The sequence below is a fragment of the Pleurodeles waltl genome, chromosome 3_1, assembly GCF_031143425.1.
Source record: "Pleurodeles waltl isolate 20211129_DDA chromosome 3_1, aPleWal1.hap1.20221129, whole genome shotgun sequence".
Classification (NCBI taxonomy): Eukaryota; Metazoa; Chordata; class Amphibia; order Caudata; family Salamandridae; genus Pleurodeles; species Pleurodeles waltl.
The window spans coordinates 9,761,463-9,778,528 of record NC_090440.1 but is presented as its reverse complement, the minus strand read 5'-3'; the positions used below and the strand labels follow the sequence as shown (position 1 = coordinate 9,778,528).

Genomic DNA, 17,066 nt, shown 5'->3' with positions numbered 1-17,066 from the left:
TAACATTGGTAATCCCTGTAGTTGCCATCAGCTCTCAGTAGGTACATCTCTCTTCGATGAAGGTGTGGTCTTCATGTGGTCTAATTTAACATTGGTAATCCCTGAAGTTGCCATCAGCTCTCAGTAGGTACATCTCTCTTCGATGAAGGTGTGGTCTTCATGTGGTCTAATTTAACATTGGTAATCCCTGAAGTTGCCATCAGCTCTCAGTAGGTACATCTCTCTTCGATGAAGGTGTGGTCTTCGTGTGGTCTAATTTAACATTGGTAATCCCTGAAGTTGCCATCAGCTCTCAGTAGGTACATCTCTCTTCGATGAAGGTGTGGTCTTCGTGTGGTCTAATTTAACATTGGTAATCCCTGAAGTTGCCATCAGCTCTCAGTAGGTACATCTCTCTTCGATGAAGGTGTGGTCTTCGTGTGGTCTAATTTAACATTGGTAATCCCTGTAGTTGCCATCAGCTCTCAGTAGGTACATCTCTCTTCGATGAAGGTGTGGTCTTCGTGTGGTCTAATTTAACATTGGTAATCCCTGTAGTTGCCATCAGCTCTCAGTAGGTACATCTCTCTTCGATGAAGGTGTGGTCTTCGTGTGGTCTAATTTAACATTGGTAATCCCTGAAGTTGCCATCAGCTCTCAGTAGGTACATCTCTCTTCGATGAAGGTGTGGTCTTCATGTGGTCTAATTTAACATTGGTAATCCCTGAAGTTGCCATCAGCTCTCAGTAGGTACATCTCTCTTCGATGAAGGTGTGGTCTTCATGTGGTCTAATTTAACATTGGTAATCCCTGTAGTTGCCATCAGCTCTCAGTAGGTACATCTCTCTTCGATGAAGGTGTGGTCTTCATGTGGTCTAATTTAACATTGGTAATCCCTGAAGTTGCCATCAGCTCTCAGTAGGTACATCTCTCTTCGATGAAGGTGTGGTCTTCATGTGGTCTAATTTAACATTGGTAATCCCTGAAGTTGCCATCAGCTCTCAGTAGGTACATCTCTCTTCGATGAAGGTGTGGTCTTCATGTGGTCTTATTTAACATTGGTAAACCCTGTAACTGACATCCGCTTTCAGCAGGTCTGACCGTATATAGATCGCTGTTTGATGAAGGCATGGTTTCATGTGGTCTTATTTAACATTGGTAAACCCTGAAGTTGCCGTCCGCTCGCAGCAGATCTAGCAGGATGTGCATCAGATTATGCACTGATTGATGAAGGCATGGTGTCATTGAAAGCCTGTTCGGTGTAAATGGTTCAGAACTAACCCTGTGAGATGAGAGATCGTTTTGGCCCTGGATGCACTGGGACCAGGTTTGCTCAGCAGAAAGGTGCCATTAAATATTTTTACCTTCATGATGATTCCCTTGAGGTGCTGGTGCTGCTTTAGAGAATAACCACATAACATTAATGCCCCCCGCTTGCAGAGATTAAAACTGACCATACAGAGATTGGGATGCACAGAAACTTGTATCCGAAGTGTCTCCTGATATAATAGCAAGTGAGATGGATCTCCAGGGGAACCAGAGTAAATATAGAGCGAGGATATAGGAAGATAAATTGAAGGATGTGGTGTGGGAGGAACTTTGGGAGACCACCACGCAGGATACACTGTTTCCTGCAGGGAGGGCCCTCTGTGCAGACCCTGACACATCTCTTGCTGCACCAGCAGAGTAGGCGACGCATTTTGTGGAGTTATGCAATGAGGATTATCCACACGTTATGGGATGTCCCCGCTGTAGGGTAAGCTTTGAACAGCCTTGTTGCGGTCTTTGATGTCAGAAGTGGAAACATTAAGCCCTTGGCCATGTAGGAAGGATTCTGCAGTTTACGGAATGCTCTGTAAATCTACTCCAGAAGCACTGAGCACAAATTACTAATAATGTATGATCATCATTTCTACCAATAACCTAGACTTCCTCTGCCATGTCCGTCTTTAGAACGGGAACAAGGCGGGTTCCCAGCTATTACACCTCTTCTCCTCTGTCTAACCTAAGAAATCGGGCCGTTACCAGTGGGCGAACTCGGCGCCAGTGATATGAGATGCATAATATGGATTAAATCTATATTTAATAATGGCAGAGCACGTAAAGAGATAAGCTGTTAAAACACATGCAATTTATCTGGGACTCCAAACTCCTTCCACAGTGTGATTTGGACAGTCCTGGGATGACATCGTGGGCCAAAAGGACGGATCGCAGGCTGCCAGTTATGTTAGTTTTGTAGATGTTGCTCATTGAAGCTTCTGATGGGTACCTGTGGATTTCTCGCCTGAAGCATTCTCCCCCTCTGAACATGCCATAGCTTTTGGGAACAATTATACTTTTGCACAGAAACCAGATACCATACTGAAATTACCTAAGAATGTGTTTTGCATCAAAATACGATTAAAAAACTGTTCTTGGGACCCAGGGATGTGAACTTATTTTGAGGCAAGACTCGACATGTGAAATGAAAATCCTCTGGTCCCATAGTTTAATCACACTCTGCCATTCTTCGCTTTCACTGGTCGTGTATTCATACCACGGCACACAGGCAGGAAAATATATTTGTACTTTGTGAGTGAAGGCTTATCCACCGGAGCAAACCAGCATTGGCTACTTAATATAAGAAGAGATTCTTGATTCCTTGCTTTAATTTGTTCTAAATAATGTTGGTTGTCCATGTTGCTTATTGTGTTCGCTAACAACCCAAAAGCACTATAATTTTTACCTTCAGCAAGAAAGATAATGTGTGTGGTTCTGGGATAATGCATAATATCTCCACTAGAGTGTCAGCTATTTACTTGCGTTTGAAAAGTCAGCCTTGCCTTTGAGCTAACAGCTGAGTCTTGGTAGTTTTATTGTAATTAAATGTTAATGGAGTACAGCAGCTAGTTACTTTTTAATATTTTTGCACGGTCTACTTAGAATGCATCATGTTTCTCTTATGCAAGTTTTCATGGTCGTTCTGAGAACCAAAATAAAATGTTGTCACTTGATAATAGGCTCAAGCATAAATGCACGTTTGAGAAGACTTTCTTGTTCTGTTTTTAATCAAGTTTCTTTATTTACTGTGGTTGGTAATTGAGTGACTGACAACAGCTTTAATATGTTATTCTTTAGCATGTGCTAAAAGTGTACTTATAGGCACTGTAACATATATGAAGAGAACATGCAGTTTGCATGACATTTGTACTACAGCCGGCCACTTGCTGCATTTTGTTATTCTAATGAGACTGTGACCTGCACACAGGTGTGCATATGAAAGCCTTAGCTGGCCAGGGAGGGCACCATTCTAGGAAGGCTGGAGAAGTTGTCACAACATGAAATAGTCTAGTCAGTGGCGCAAGACGTGTTTCTGGATATTTTCCAACATTAGAATAGGTAGCATAAGGTGGTGCAGAGTGGGAGTTGTCTTGTCCTGTTGTATGGGTGAGATGAGAGAGGGGCTTCCTAGCGATCTTTGTTGTAAGATTTGCTATAGTGCAGTTTAGGTCACTGGAGTGCCATCTCTTTTAGTCATGTTTGTTGGAAGCTGGCTCCTAATATAGGGGACCAAACTGATGTACATTGTGCAAAGAGCCCAGGCAAACACCAGAGGTATCACAGATTCACAAATTACAACACAAATGCTCTCTTTTGGGGTAGTGTGCGTGAGCAGTTAGGCATATCGGAGGTTAGTTCTAAGCATGTAAGGCACACACTCGCGCAGTAAGTGAGACACACTCCAAGAAATCCGACAATAATTTATTAAAATAGCACTTAGATTTATATACATTTTGATACAAGATCTCCAGAATCACGAGTACTTTTTGAGAGGAATTTTCACAGTTTTTACAAGTTGATAGTGCAATTTTTGGGTTCGGTTATGTTATCCTCTGGGGGAAAAACATGTACTGCATTCAGACTCTTCACAGCGACTTATGAACTGTTCTCCAGGACTTAAGGTGAGTATGGGGAGAGGTCCAAGGCACATCAACACGTCACCTAAGGAGCCTCTGGGGCGTCCAGGTGCAGAGTTGTTATGGCATCAGTTGTCCCATTCACTTCAATGGAAACAGTCCGGTCCGGAAGTTTCTGCGAGCCTGGACTGGAAGGTCAGTTTGGGGAGCCCACAGGGGAACTTGACCCTTAAGGTCCTCAGGCATGTGGGGACACCATTGGTCTACTTCTCCTCAGGCTGTGGGGCTCGGATGCAGTTGTATCTTCAGGGATCATGTCTGTTGCTGGAGTTACTTGCAGTTGCAGAAGGGCCCACAGAAACAGTCTACAGGCCTGGACTGGGGGTCCAGTTCGACCAAGCCAACAAGTGGGCTGAGGTCTCACAAGACTGGGAGACATGGGGACTCCTTGGTACTTTTCTCCTCTGTCCGAGGCAAACTGGTGCAGAGTTGTCCGGAAGCATTGGGTTTCTGTCTCCTGGTCACTTGTGGTTGCAGGGGGAGGGTCTGTAGAAACAGGCTGCAGACGCTGTTGTAAAGCCCACAGTGGGCTTCGTCTCTGGAGGGCCTGGGGGACACGTGACACCATTGGCCCACTTCAGCTCGGGCTGTCAGTTAGGGTGCAGTGGTAATATCTGGTCTTGGGTTTTTGTGGCTCCGGTCCTCACAGTTCTTTCTTGTGTTGCCTGCAGATGCAGGGAAGCAACTCCTAAGGAATTCTTCTGGGTGACTTTCAAAGCACTGGCAGCTGTAACGGTTCCTTGGAGGCTGCAGCGGCAGAACAGGTCAGTTGTTCCTCAAGGGTCTTGTGCAGCTGGCAGGGTTGGCAACAAGTCAGGTGTGCTCCTTGGTTCTCTGGTTCAGCAGGCTTCTTGTACACTTCTCCTTTTGTGTGCAACAAAGAACTGAAGTCCTGGCATCACGGGGTCCCTTAAATACTCAATTTAGGGGGTGTTAAGGGTAGTAGCCAATGGGCTACTTACCCTTGGGGTCACTGCACGCCCTAGGTGACCACTTTCTGTGGGGAGTGGGCATCAACCTGTCCAGATTTCCTCAATTCCACCACACACAAGATGGTGCAATTTCCTCAGCTGTGTCCACTTCAGGCTGGTCACCCTAGGGGTATGTCCAGCCTGGAAAAGCAACACTCCTCCTGCACAGCTAATTTGCCTGCCTGTCCAGGTGCCAGATTGGCCCTGGAGAAGAGGGCTCGGCATCTCCCTCTGAGGAAGGCCTGTTCTGCATACCAAAGGCGATGGGATTCTTTGGATCCCTCCTGCCTTGGAATGCAGGTTTGGGAATCATTCTGTTAAGAAGGGTGTGTTAACCTTGCCAGAGCAGGTTTTGTTTCTGACCTCCAATGAGCAAAGACTCTCACCATTGGGGGTTTAGTTCTCGTCTGTTGGTGGCATGCTAACTAGAACTAATCAGTGAGCCGACCAGCAGTTGGTATGTTTTCAGAAGGTACCTTTAAAAGTGGGTTTTTGATATCCTGCTGATACACGCGTACTCGCGCTTCGTGATTTGATATTTCGGAATTTGGCCAATTACAACTGTAATTAGTAGATAAGTATCATAACGGAAGCGTCTTGGGATTTGTCTACAAGGAATATTTAAGCTATAGGACGGATCTACATATATGTATAGCCCTGATGAAGTCATTGGGAAATTCCCAGATGAAACACGTGTTGGATGCGGCTGTTAAAATTTGAATAAAAATCTGTATCGCCTTTGAAGAATATGATTGAACTTTGATTGGAGAAATCTGGACCTGGACTTTGGATCGTAACAAATTTGGAATAACACATCTATTAATTCTCTTAACTTGGATTTGGACATTGATACTTTATTTGAGGATTATGTTGGAAATAATTTGGTTAATTTTCAGAAATATATGAAAAAACATTTCTTATGTACACTGACTTGTGAGTACTATTATTTTTGATGTTATAATGAGTGCCTCTCGTATTTTATGATTGTAATAGTGCTTTTAGCACATATCAAGACTTTGGGGTGTGGTCTTCCAAGAGTGCACCATTTCTGGATTTGACTTTTTTTTATATTTATTTACCTCGTTACCCAGAGCGCCTACTATTCTCCCAGTACAGTACACTCACACATAGTTAGAGTACCTTTAAAAGTGCCCTATGGCTGCATGTATTAATACATCCATCACTGGAATCAGTGATAGTTTATTAATACAAGATGTTTGATAACTAAACATCCCTAGGTTCAGTGAGTCCATCATGTAGCTGGGAACCTTTAGTGACCAGTGTCCAGCACGTGTATTTAAAATGGCTTCAGTGCACACTTACTCGATCTAAGAGTTGACAACAAAGACATAGCAGGCGCATATCTGCTCTTGCAGATATGCCCACACATGTGATATAATATATCCCGCCTAAGGGCTGTAAGGCCTGCTTTAGGGGTGACTTAATATATTACAGGCAGTGTTAGGGGACAGGGCACACAGGCTGTGCGCCATGTTGTGTTTTCACTTTTGGAAGTACCTTGTCGAATGGCAGTATGCATAAGGTTGGTGCTGGATCTCTTAGAGTGGCATAAGTTATGCTGCAGCTCTTAGGGACTTACAGAGATGCTAAAGGGGCCTGGCTACTTGGGGGGGATAAAGTGACCAGGCGTCTTGTTTTGGGGAAGGAACACTGGCACTTCCCTGGTTAGCAGGAAGCCAGTGCACTTCAGTTAAAGTTGCATCAAAAACCGAGGGGGGGTGTTAGTCTGATTAATTGGCCTCTGGCAATTGATTACACTGCTTCATTTCATTTGGCAGCAGTGTTGCATTAATAGTTTGTTTTACAGTAAGCATAATGCTCATTTTCTTTTTAAGCTTTGAGCACAACAGCATAAGTGACTGTGCTACTGGACTGTGCTTTCAAGCTGCCCAAAGTCATTTCCTTCAACTAGTCCATTTCAGTGATGGTCTCGTGCATCACCCACAAACATGCAGCCTGCAGGTACCTGTATCATTCCTGTTTAGTATTGAACTAGAAAACTGTCGTTTTCCAGTACTTGCTTTAGATACTTGCTTACAACCATACACAGCAAGTACTTATGCATATGTGTTTCTCTCCGGCGCTTAAATAGCTAGGGTGTGATCCAATACTTTAGTGACCTCGGTATTGAGAAGATTCCGTATCCGCAGCGTTCAGTATCTAGCAGTGTGGCTCTCTGCTTTTTAAACAAACAAAGCTTTGTAACATTAGGGTAGTGTTGTAATCATCACAGCGTTTCTGCTAGTGCCCACATGTACATCCTTCTGTAACGGGCACATTGGTTTGTTCTTATATTTGCTTGTAGTGACCTCAACTAGAACAGCAGTATGAGGCAACTTCTAGATTGTCAAAGAAAAGGGAAGTACTGAATACAAAGAAGAGGAAGATCTAGTCATGTAGGTCAAGCCAATTGGCTCTCTTCTACGTTCCCCAGCACCCAGTGTCGGGTTTTCAGGTTAGAACAATTTTTATTGGCCGTTTGAGTAGCCTGTGCTCTGTTCCAGGAGGTCTGTGGTCTGATTTGGCCTCCAGGGCAGCCATATACGTCTCCCACATGCCCTCCAGTGAACCTTTTTTTTTTTTTTTTTTTTTTTTAAACGTATTTTATTGGTTTTCAGTACAAAACAAACGATGAAATCCCTATGAAGGTCCTCCCCCCACCTCCAATTCGACGATTATATATCTTGTTGGTTTCTTTTGATATCTCGTGCCCATTAATCTAAGACTATTGTTGCGTTACATTCAACTTTAAGCATGATTGGGTAACATCACATGCATAAGTATCTACTGTTGAAATCTATTGGAAAAGTCTTATATAAGAGCATAGAAGTATCATTTGACATCTCATTATGGTGGAGCTCCACTTTAAAGGATCAGACTCACCCCCACCCCTTTGTCCCCCTCCCCCTCGTGTGCCTAGCTGATTCAACGTGTCGGTGGTTTTCAGGTCCCTAGTGTTGTTCTGTGTGGCGGGAGCCTGTGCCTACCGTCAATCTGCTCCAACCTCCCTGAGGATGGCTGAGCTTCTATTAGTCTGTTTCGGGGGTCGTCACTAGGTCTCCGCTGTGTGCGTCAACTCGGGGCGCTTGGAGAAGTGCTATGTCTGCTGGTAGTCTCTTTCCCCCAGGTGTTCCCAGTCACAAACCGGGGTGCTCCACGTCTACACCCCGACCCCTGGACTCTCTGCGCTTCCCGGTGTCTTATTGCTTCCTTGCCTTGGCCCACTTCAGGACCTCTCTCCTCCATGTACTTTCTCGGGGGCCCAGTGTCGCCTTCCATGTCATTGCAATTTCTCGTTTAGCTAAAACCAAGGCCAGATCTTGGAACTGGTTGGTAATTGTGTGTTTGGCCTGTCGATGATAGCCCCCTAATAGACAATGTCTGGGATCATTAGGTACCTCCCGCTCAATCTTGGCTGTGAGATGTTGTACCCCCTCCAGTAGACTTACCACCACCGTGCACGAACTAGGAGACGGGGAAAGATACGAGTAACTTTATTTTCATTTCTGATGCCAGATACACTTACTTTCAGATTTTTTTTTTTTTAATGTAATTTGATTTGGCAGAAAACACTTACTGGAATTACAGAGCAGCCTTAAAAAAGCATAAGAAAATATCTGCACTCTGCAGAGTCTTTATTTGTAGATTATTCTGTTATATAGAGAAGTCAGTGACATATTCTTCACAGTAAGATCTCCGCGCACATCCTCTAGAACTGCAAAATAATCCGTTAATGACAAAGAACTGCATACAGCCATTTTTTTTCTTTCTTAGTGAAACAAACCACGGTATGTCATTATCTTGAGGTCTGCAAGACATTATAACCAATTCTTAAAAGTGTAGACGTAGTATTTATTGGCTCCACCCAGAGTAGTATCGTTCTCCACCTCAAGCTATTGGCTGTTTGGTGTATCATTCCACCTTCTAGGAAGTCTGTCCTCTGGGATGCAACAGGGACTATTTTACATTTAAGAGTCACTGCACTATTTCACACACTCTTTTGTAGGTGTTCCATACAGAAAGCTGCCTTTTTCCCCACCAATTGACAAAGCCAAAGAGCAGACATTCATGTGATAAATAGGTTTTATGCAAGCCTTTCTTTATATAAGCGTTAGCTCGTTCATTAAAACCAATGCTTGTGTCTCTTTAAGACTTGTAGTGTCAGTCTTTGCAGTCATTGAATTTGCAACTCACTGGCCAGTGATGGAGCACTGCTTTGCTGATAGTAGTAAACTCCTTTGTTTGAGAAATGTCACTCCTATGGGAGACACAAGGCAGCCTCAGACCCTTACAGGGTCTGTGTAGTGTGTTGTCCTCACATAGTGAAAAATTGCAGTATTTGCCAAAAGATGTCCTGAAGAATTCTTAAGGACAGGGACTTCGTAGCATGCTTGAAAACATGAAGGCTGAAGAAGAGAGGAAGAAGAGAACGCGGCTTGAGGACACATTGTAGGAGGCTGGCCTGGCTTATAGTGGGTACCTTGTGGTACTTAGACCTTGTGCCAGGTCCAGTTATCCCTTATTAGGAGATTAGTAGTGTTCTAGCAGCTTAGGCTGAACTAGGAGACATGCAAAGCTCCTGCAATACCACTTATAGTCACACAGTACTTATACACACGTAAAGACAATACTAAGTGTTACCAAAAATAAAGGTATTTATTTGGGTGACACAGTACCAAAAATATCTTAGAGGCAATACTTTTTCTGGAGGGAAGTATTGTACACAAAATTTACACTAGACACCAAAATAAGGTAAGTAATTAGACATAGGATACTGCAAACAATAGGAAATGCTGTAGAATGCAATGGGAGAAAATAGGTCTAGGCGCAACACAAACCATATACTAAGAATGTGGAAGGCATTTCACAAATTCCCCCCTAGACCAGTGTAGTGTGTGCGGAATCGCTGGGAGAGTAAGAATACAGCAAATGTAAGTAAATTACCCCACCCCAGAGCCCAGAAAAACAGGAGTGAAGTACTGCAAGTTTCCTTAGGACACATTATAAGTCATGATTAGAGTTGTTGCAAGAACCAACCAAGACTGCAAGCAACAAATGGTGGATTCCTGGACCTGAAGACTTACAAAGGAAGGAGACAAAGTCCAGAAGTTTCAGGAAGGACAGGAGCCCCAGCCAACCTAGAGGAGGGTGCAAAAGAAGGGTCCCAGTTGGACGAAGACTGCAGAAATGCACCTTAGGATATGTCAGCAGGTTCCTGTTTGATGCTCTGGATGTCCCACGTTGTGAAGTTGGATGCAGGTGAGTTTTGGTGCTGGATTCCTCCAACAAGCCTTGGTTCCGGCAAAGTTGCGTTATTCGTCAAGTAGGCGCTATCTGGACCCAGGAGGGACCTGGGGGCCTCAACTCAGTGTAAGGAGGAAGAGGGGGCTCTCAGCACTTCAGAGAGCACTCAGAGCACCAGATAGCACCCACAAGAGTCCCAGGACATGGGGACAAAGGAGGTGCAAAATGCTGTTGGTGCAGCACTACAAAGGTCGGTCCCATGCCGTCGGAGAACAACTCGGCGAGTTGAGCGTCGCAGGTTAGAGTGCTGGGGACCTGGGCCAGGCTGTGCACAAAGGAATTTTACAAAGAGTGCACAGAGGCCTCAGGAGGTGAAGAAGACGCGGTGCACAGGGGTACTGTCGGTCTCAGAGAAGGCATGGTCTTACCTCCTCCAAATTGTGACAGCAGGACCTCAGGACAATCTGTGTCGATTGGGTTCACCCTCCGTGTGCCAAGGAGCACGCTCGTCGTCTGGACAGTAGTCCAAGAGAACCTGTTGTCGACTTAGAAGGTGCCTGCTTCAGCAGGGGAGTGACTCCGTCCCCCTATGGGAGATTTCTTTAGTCCTTCTGGTGCAGGAGTCCCCAGAGCGTGCACACCATAGAAACTATTGCAGTTGCTGGCTGGAGCTCAAGTTGCAGAGGACAAGTAGCCTTTCTGGATACTTTATTGCTGTTACAGCGGTGCCTGGAGGAGTCTGAAGTTGATCCGGGTCAGAGGATGAAGTAGTAGTTGCAGAGGATTCCTGCTGGAAACTTGCAAGTATAATCTGAAGAGAACCCACAGGAGAGACCCTAAACAGCCCTGAGAGGGGGGATTTGCTACATTACCAGGTATGGACTTATCAGGAGCGGTTTCTGACGTCACTTGCTGGCACTGGCCACTCAGGGCCCTCCAGAGTGCCTCCACACCTTGGAAAGCAAGATGGCTGAAGTTTGGGACACACTGGAGGCGTTCTGGGCACCACCCCTGTCGTGGTGATGGACAGGGGAGTGGTCCTTCCCCTTTCCTTTGTCCAGTTTTGCACCAGAGCAGGGACAAGGGGTCCCTGAACCAGTGTACCTTGGCTTGTGCAAGGAGGGCACATAAGGGCACCACCTTCAAAGGCTACCTCTCCCCAGCCTTTAACACCTATTTCCAAAGGGAGAGGGTGTAACGCCCTGCTCCCAAAGGAAATGCTTTGATCTGCCTTCCTGGGACTGAGCTGCTCAGACCCCAGGAGGGCTGAACCCTGTCTGTGAGGTGGCAGCAGCTGTGGCTGCATTGCAAGCCTCAGAGAGCTGGTTTGGCAGTACTGGGGGTCCATAGTGGTGCCCCCAGGATGCATGGAATTGGCTTCCCAATACCATATTTGGAATGGGTGGGACAATTCCACGATCTTGCACACCTTAACATGGTCGTATTCGGGGTTACCATTGTGAAGCTACATATAGGTATTGACCTATATGAAGTGCACTCGTGTAATGGCGTCCCCACACTCACAAAGTTCTGAGAATTGGCCCTGAACTATGTGGGGGCACCTTTGCTAGTGCAACGGTGCCCTCACACTTAGTAACATTGCACCTAGCCTTCATTAGATGAAGGCTAGACATATAGGTGAGTTATAAGTTACTTAAGTGCAGTGAAAATGGCTGTGAAATAATGTTCGCACTATTTCACGCAGGCTGCAGTGTCAGTCCTGGAAAAGGGTTTATCTGAGCTCCTTATGGGTGGGAAAAGAAATGCTGCAGCCCATAAGGATCTCCTGGAAACCCATTGCCCTGGTTACCTAGGTACCATATACTAGGGACTTATAAGGGGGGTCCAGTGTGCCAATTTGTGAGAAAGTAGCCTCTTTCTAGCCTTGTTACCCCCACTTTTGGCCTGTCTGTGAGTGTATGTCAGGGTGTTTTCACTGTCTCACTGGGATCCTGCTAGCCAGAGCCCAGTGCTCATAGTAAAAACCCTATGTTTTCAGTATGTTTGTTATGTGTCACTGGGACCCTGCTAGTCAGGACCCCAGTGCTCATAAGTTTGTGACCTATAGGTATGTGTTCCCTGTGTGATGCCTAACTGTCTCACTGAGGCTCTGCTAATCAGAATCTCAGTGGTTATGCGCTCTCATTTCTTTCAAATTGTCACTAACAGGCTAGTGACCAATTTTACCAATTTACATTGGCATACTGGAACACCCTTATAATTCCCTAGTATATGGTACTGAGGTGCCCAGGGTATTGGGGTTCCAGGAGATCCCTATGGGCTGCAGTATTTCTTTTGCCACCCATAGGGAGCTCTGACAATTCTTACACAGGCCTGCCACTGCAGCCTGAGTGAAATAACGTCGACGTTATTTCACAGCCATTTTACACTGCACTTAAGTAACTTATAAGTCACCTATATGTCTAACCTTTACCTGGTAAAGGTTGGGTGCTAAGTTACTTAGTGTGTGGGCACCCTGGCACTAGCCAAGGTGCCCCCACATTGTTCAGGGCCAATTCCCCGGACTTTGTGAGTGCGCTACATATAGGTCACTACCTATGTGTAGCTTCACAATGGTAACTCCGAATATGGCCATGTAACATGTCTAAGATCATGGAATTGCCCCCTCTATGCCATCCTGGCATTGTCGGTGCAATCCCATGATCCCACGGGTCTCTAGCACAGACCCTGGTACTGCCAAACTGCCTTTCCCGGGGTTTCACTGCTGCTGCCAACCCCTCAGACAGGTTTCTGCCCTCCTGGGGTCCAGCCAGGCTTGGCCCAGGATGGCAGAACAAAGGACTTCCGCAGAGAGAGGGTGTTACACCCTCTCCCTTTGGAAAATGGTGTGAAGACGGGGGAGTAGCAGCCTCCCCCAGCCTCTGGAAATGCTTTCATGGGCACACATGGTGCCCATTTCTGCATAAGCCAGTCTACACCGGTTCAGGGACCCCTCAGCCCTGCTCTGGCGCGAAACTGGACAAAGGGAAGGGGAGTGACCACTCCCCTGACCTGCACCTCCCCTGGGAGGTGCCCAAAGCTCCTCCAGTGTGCTCCAGACCTCTGCCATCTTGGAAACAGAGGTGCTGCTGGCACACTGGACTGCTCTGAGTGGCCAGGGCCAGCAGGTGACGTCAGAGACTCCTTCTGATAGGCTAGCAACACCTGAAGGAGCCTATCTTCTCTCCTAAGTAGCCAAACCCTCTTTTCTGGCTATTTAGGGTCTCTGCTTTGCGGAATTCCTTAGATAACGAATGCAAGAGCTCATCAGAGTTCCTCTGCATCTCTCTCTTCACCTTCTGCCAAGGATTCGACTGCTGACCGCGCTGGAAGCCTGCAAAACTGCAACAAAGTAGCGAAGACGACTACTGCAACTCTGTAACGCTGAGCCTGCCGCCTTCTCGACTGCTTTCCTGGTGGTGCATGCTGTGGGGGTAGTCTGCCTCCTCTCTGCACTAGAAGCTCCGAAGAATTCTCCCGTGGGTCGACGGAATCGTCCCCCTGCAACCGCAGGCACCAAAGAACTGCATCACCGGTCCCCTGGGTCTCCTCTCAGCACGACGAGCGAGGTCCCTTGAATCCAGCAACTCTGTCCAAGTGACTCCCACAGTCCAGTGACTCTTCAGTCCAAGTTTGGTGGAGGTAAGTCCTTGCCTCCCATCACCAGACTGCATTGCTGGGAACCGCGTCTTTTGCAGCTACTCCGGCCTCTGTGCACTTCCGGCGGAAATCCTTTGTGCACAGCCAAGCCTGGGTCCACGGCACTCTAACCTGCATTGCACGACCTCCTAAGTTGTCTTCCGGCGACGTGGGACTCCTTTGTGCGACTTTGGGTGAGCACCGTTTCACTCTACTTCGTAGTGCCTGTTCCGGTACTTCTGCGGGTGCTGCCTGCTTCTGAGAGGGCTCCTTGTCTTGCTCGACGCCCCCTCTGTCCCCAGACGCAATTGGTGACATCCTGGTCCCTCCTGGGCCACAGCAGCATCCAAAAACCCTAACCGCACGATTTGCAGCTAGCAAGGCTTGTTTGGCGGTCTTTCTTCAGGAAAACACTTCAGCACGACTCTCCAGGGCGTGGGGGATATGTCCTCCAAAGGGGAAGTTCCTAGCCCTTGTCGTTCCTGCAGAATCTTCAGCTTCTACTGTCCAGTAGCAGCTTCTTTGCACCCACAGCTGGCATTTCCTGGGCATCTGCCCTTCTCCGACTTGCTTGTGACTTTTGGACTTGGTCCCCTTGTTCCACAGGTACCCTCGTTTGGAAATCCATCGTTGTTGCATTGCTGATTTGTGTCTTTCCTGCAGAATCCCCCTATCACGACTTCTATGTCCTTTGGGGAACTTTAGTGCACTTTGCACTCACTTTTCAGGGTCTTGGGGTGGGCTATTTTTCTAACCCTAACTGTTTTCTTACAGTCCCAGCGACCCTCTACAAGGTCACATAGGTTTGGGGTCCATTCGTGGTTCGCATTCCACTTTTGGAGTATATGGTTTGTGTTGCCCCTATCCCGATGTCTCCCCATTGCATCCTATTGTAACTATACATTGTTTGCACTGTTTTCTAATACTATTACTGCATATTTTGGTATTGTGTACATATATCTTGTGTATATTTGCTATCCTCATACTGAGGGTACTCACTGAGATACTTTTGGCATATTGTCATAAAAATAAAGTACCTTTATTTTTAGTATATCTGTGTATTGTGTTTTCTTATGATATTGTGCATATGACACTAGTGGTACTGTAGGAGCTTCACTTGTCTCCTAGTTCAGCCTAAGCTGCTCTGCTAAGCTACCATTATCTATCAGCCTAAGCTGCTAGACACCCTATACACTAATAAGGGATAACTGGGCCTGGTGCAAGGTGTAAGTACCCCTAGGTACTCACTACAAGCCAGTCCAGCCTCCTACACAATTGAAATTGGTAAATGAAGTCACTAGCCTATAGTGACAAATGAAAAAGCAGAGAGAGCATAAGCACTGAGGTTCTGGTTAGCAGCGCCTCAGTGACACGATTAAGCACTACTGACAACACACACATTAGGCCAAACTATGAGCACTGGGGTTCTGGCTAGCAGGATCCCAGTGACACAGTAAAAACACACAGACACACACTCACAAACAGGCCAATAGTGGGGTATCCATGCTAGAAAGATGCCACATTCCTACACACACATCTATCGAGTGTGTGCATAAAATATCATATTCTGCATAAAGACCCCACAAGACGGAGTCACTCTGAGGAGGAAGGGAGGCCAGCACAGTTGGTCATCACTCCCAACATCATTTAAAATTGACATTAAGAAGGTCCGCGTCAATGTTGAGAGCCTCAGCTCCAGCATGTCTATCAGTTGTGGGTTCAACACATACTCCCCACAGGCACAGCGACAGATCACCATTCTCACCAACATGTCTCTTCGTTGATGTTGAGAATATCGGCATTGGAATCAAGAAGATTAACGTCAAAACATTGTTGCCGGTTCTTGTCATTGTTGAGTCTTCAACAGATCAGTGCCATCAAGAAATCAAAGTTCGATGTCAGTGCTGAAGAGTCACTCGAAATGCTCTTGTTGTTTAGGAAACTACAATGAGAGGATCCATCATTGGATCAGTAGGTTCTCGACATTCTATTGTTTACATCCCGTCAGAGTCCCCAGCAGTGGTGTCTTTCTCTTTAACTATCAACTCCTCGGTAGTCAGTTCGATGATAAGCTTGTCACCATTGTCCGCTTGGAAGAAAAATACATCTGGGACACCATCCAAAACTGTACATAAGATGAGCCCTGACACTGGACCTGTGTTATCCACCTTTTAAACCAATAACGCCAGTTATTTATTTTGACGTTCCATTTCAGGAAAAACTTTGTCCTCTACAGTTACTTCCTCCAAGAATGGCATCAAAAACGTCTTTTTCTGATGGATACAACTACCTGTGGATTCCTCACCTAATGAATACTCCCATGGCGCCAGCATTCAACGGAAATCTTCTTCCTAGCTTCTGCATGTCGACGAGGACGTCACATTAGCCCACGCGACGCCGTCTGATGTCATACAGGCAATAAGAGGTCCTCGCCGACGTCAGTTCCCTTTTTTCCGTGCCTTCGAAACGGTTATCTTCGAGGGAGCTACTGTTACTTTCATACTTAGTGTATTTTCTGCTCGGCAAGATGTCCGTTACTGATCCTCACTCCGACTGTCTATGGTGTTTAAGCTCCGACCACGACGTTGCAACTTGTGATTCATCCGAAGGCCCTGAAAGAACGTGAGGCTAAACTATTCATGGCGAAGTCGAAGAGAAAGGAGAAGAAACATCAAAGGAAGTCTTCTTTGCCAAGGTCTCATCGGCGTCATCGAGACTCCCGGCGCCGTAGGGATTCACGGCGTCATTCCAGCAAGGAGTCTCGTTCGAGGTCGCCTTCGGCTCGGCGTCGGAAGACTTGGGAGGTCAGTCCCACGGTCACGTCACATCCATCGACGCCGTTGCCCTCTCCGACGTCACTGGCTTCGCCTGGACAGGCGTCTGTGGTTGAGGTGATGCAGCCTCTTGTGATGTCTCCGGTGTCGCGGACGTCGAGGCTGGCGTCGGGGTCGCCTCCGATCCAGGCACCCCAGTATCCAGCTTTTCCCGCCCCTGGAGCCGATAATACCGCATTTCTGAAGGCGATGTATACCATCTTTCAACAGATGGCTCCAGGAGGTGCTCCGGCTGGTCCTTCGGGGCCCTTGGCCTTTTCATTGGGTGATCCTGCGCCTCTACGTCCGGCACCCTTTATGCCCTTTCTCCCTTTAGGGAATGTGGGCTCGGTGCCGGTGGCCGCTCCGGTGGCTCCAGAGGTTTTGGCCCCGGAGGTTTCCATCCCGTCGACGTCAGGATTTCGTCCTGTGACTCCGGCGGG

General features: G+C 46.7%; 1 protein-coding gene across 14 annotated transcripts in view; it reads left to right on the top strand.

Annotated features, from left to right (window-relative positions):
- The window catches only part of MADD (MAP kinase activating death domain), a 639,440-nt gene that overhangs the window by 33,342 nt on the left and 589,032 nt on the right, over nt 1-17,066 (top strand). The gene's annotated exons all lie outside the window — the stretch shown is intronic.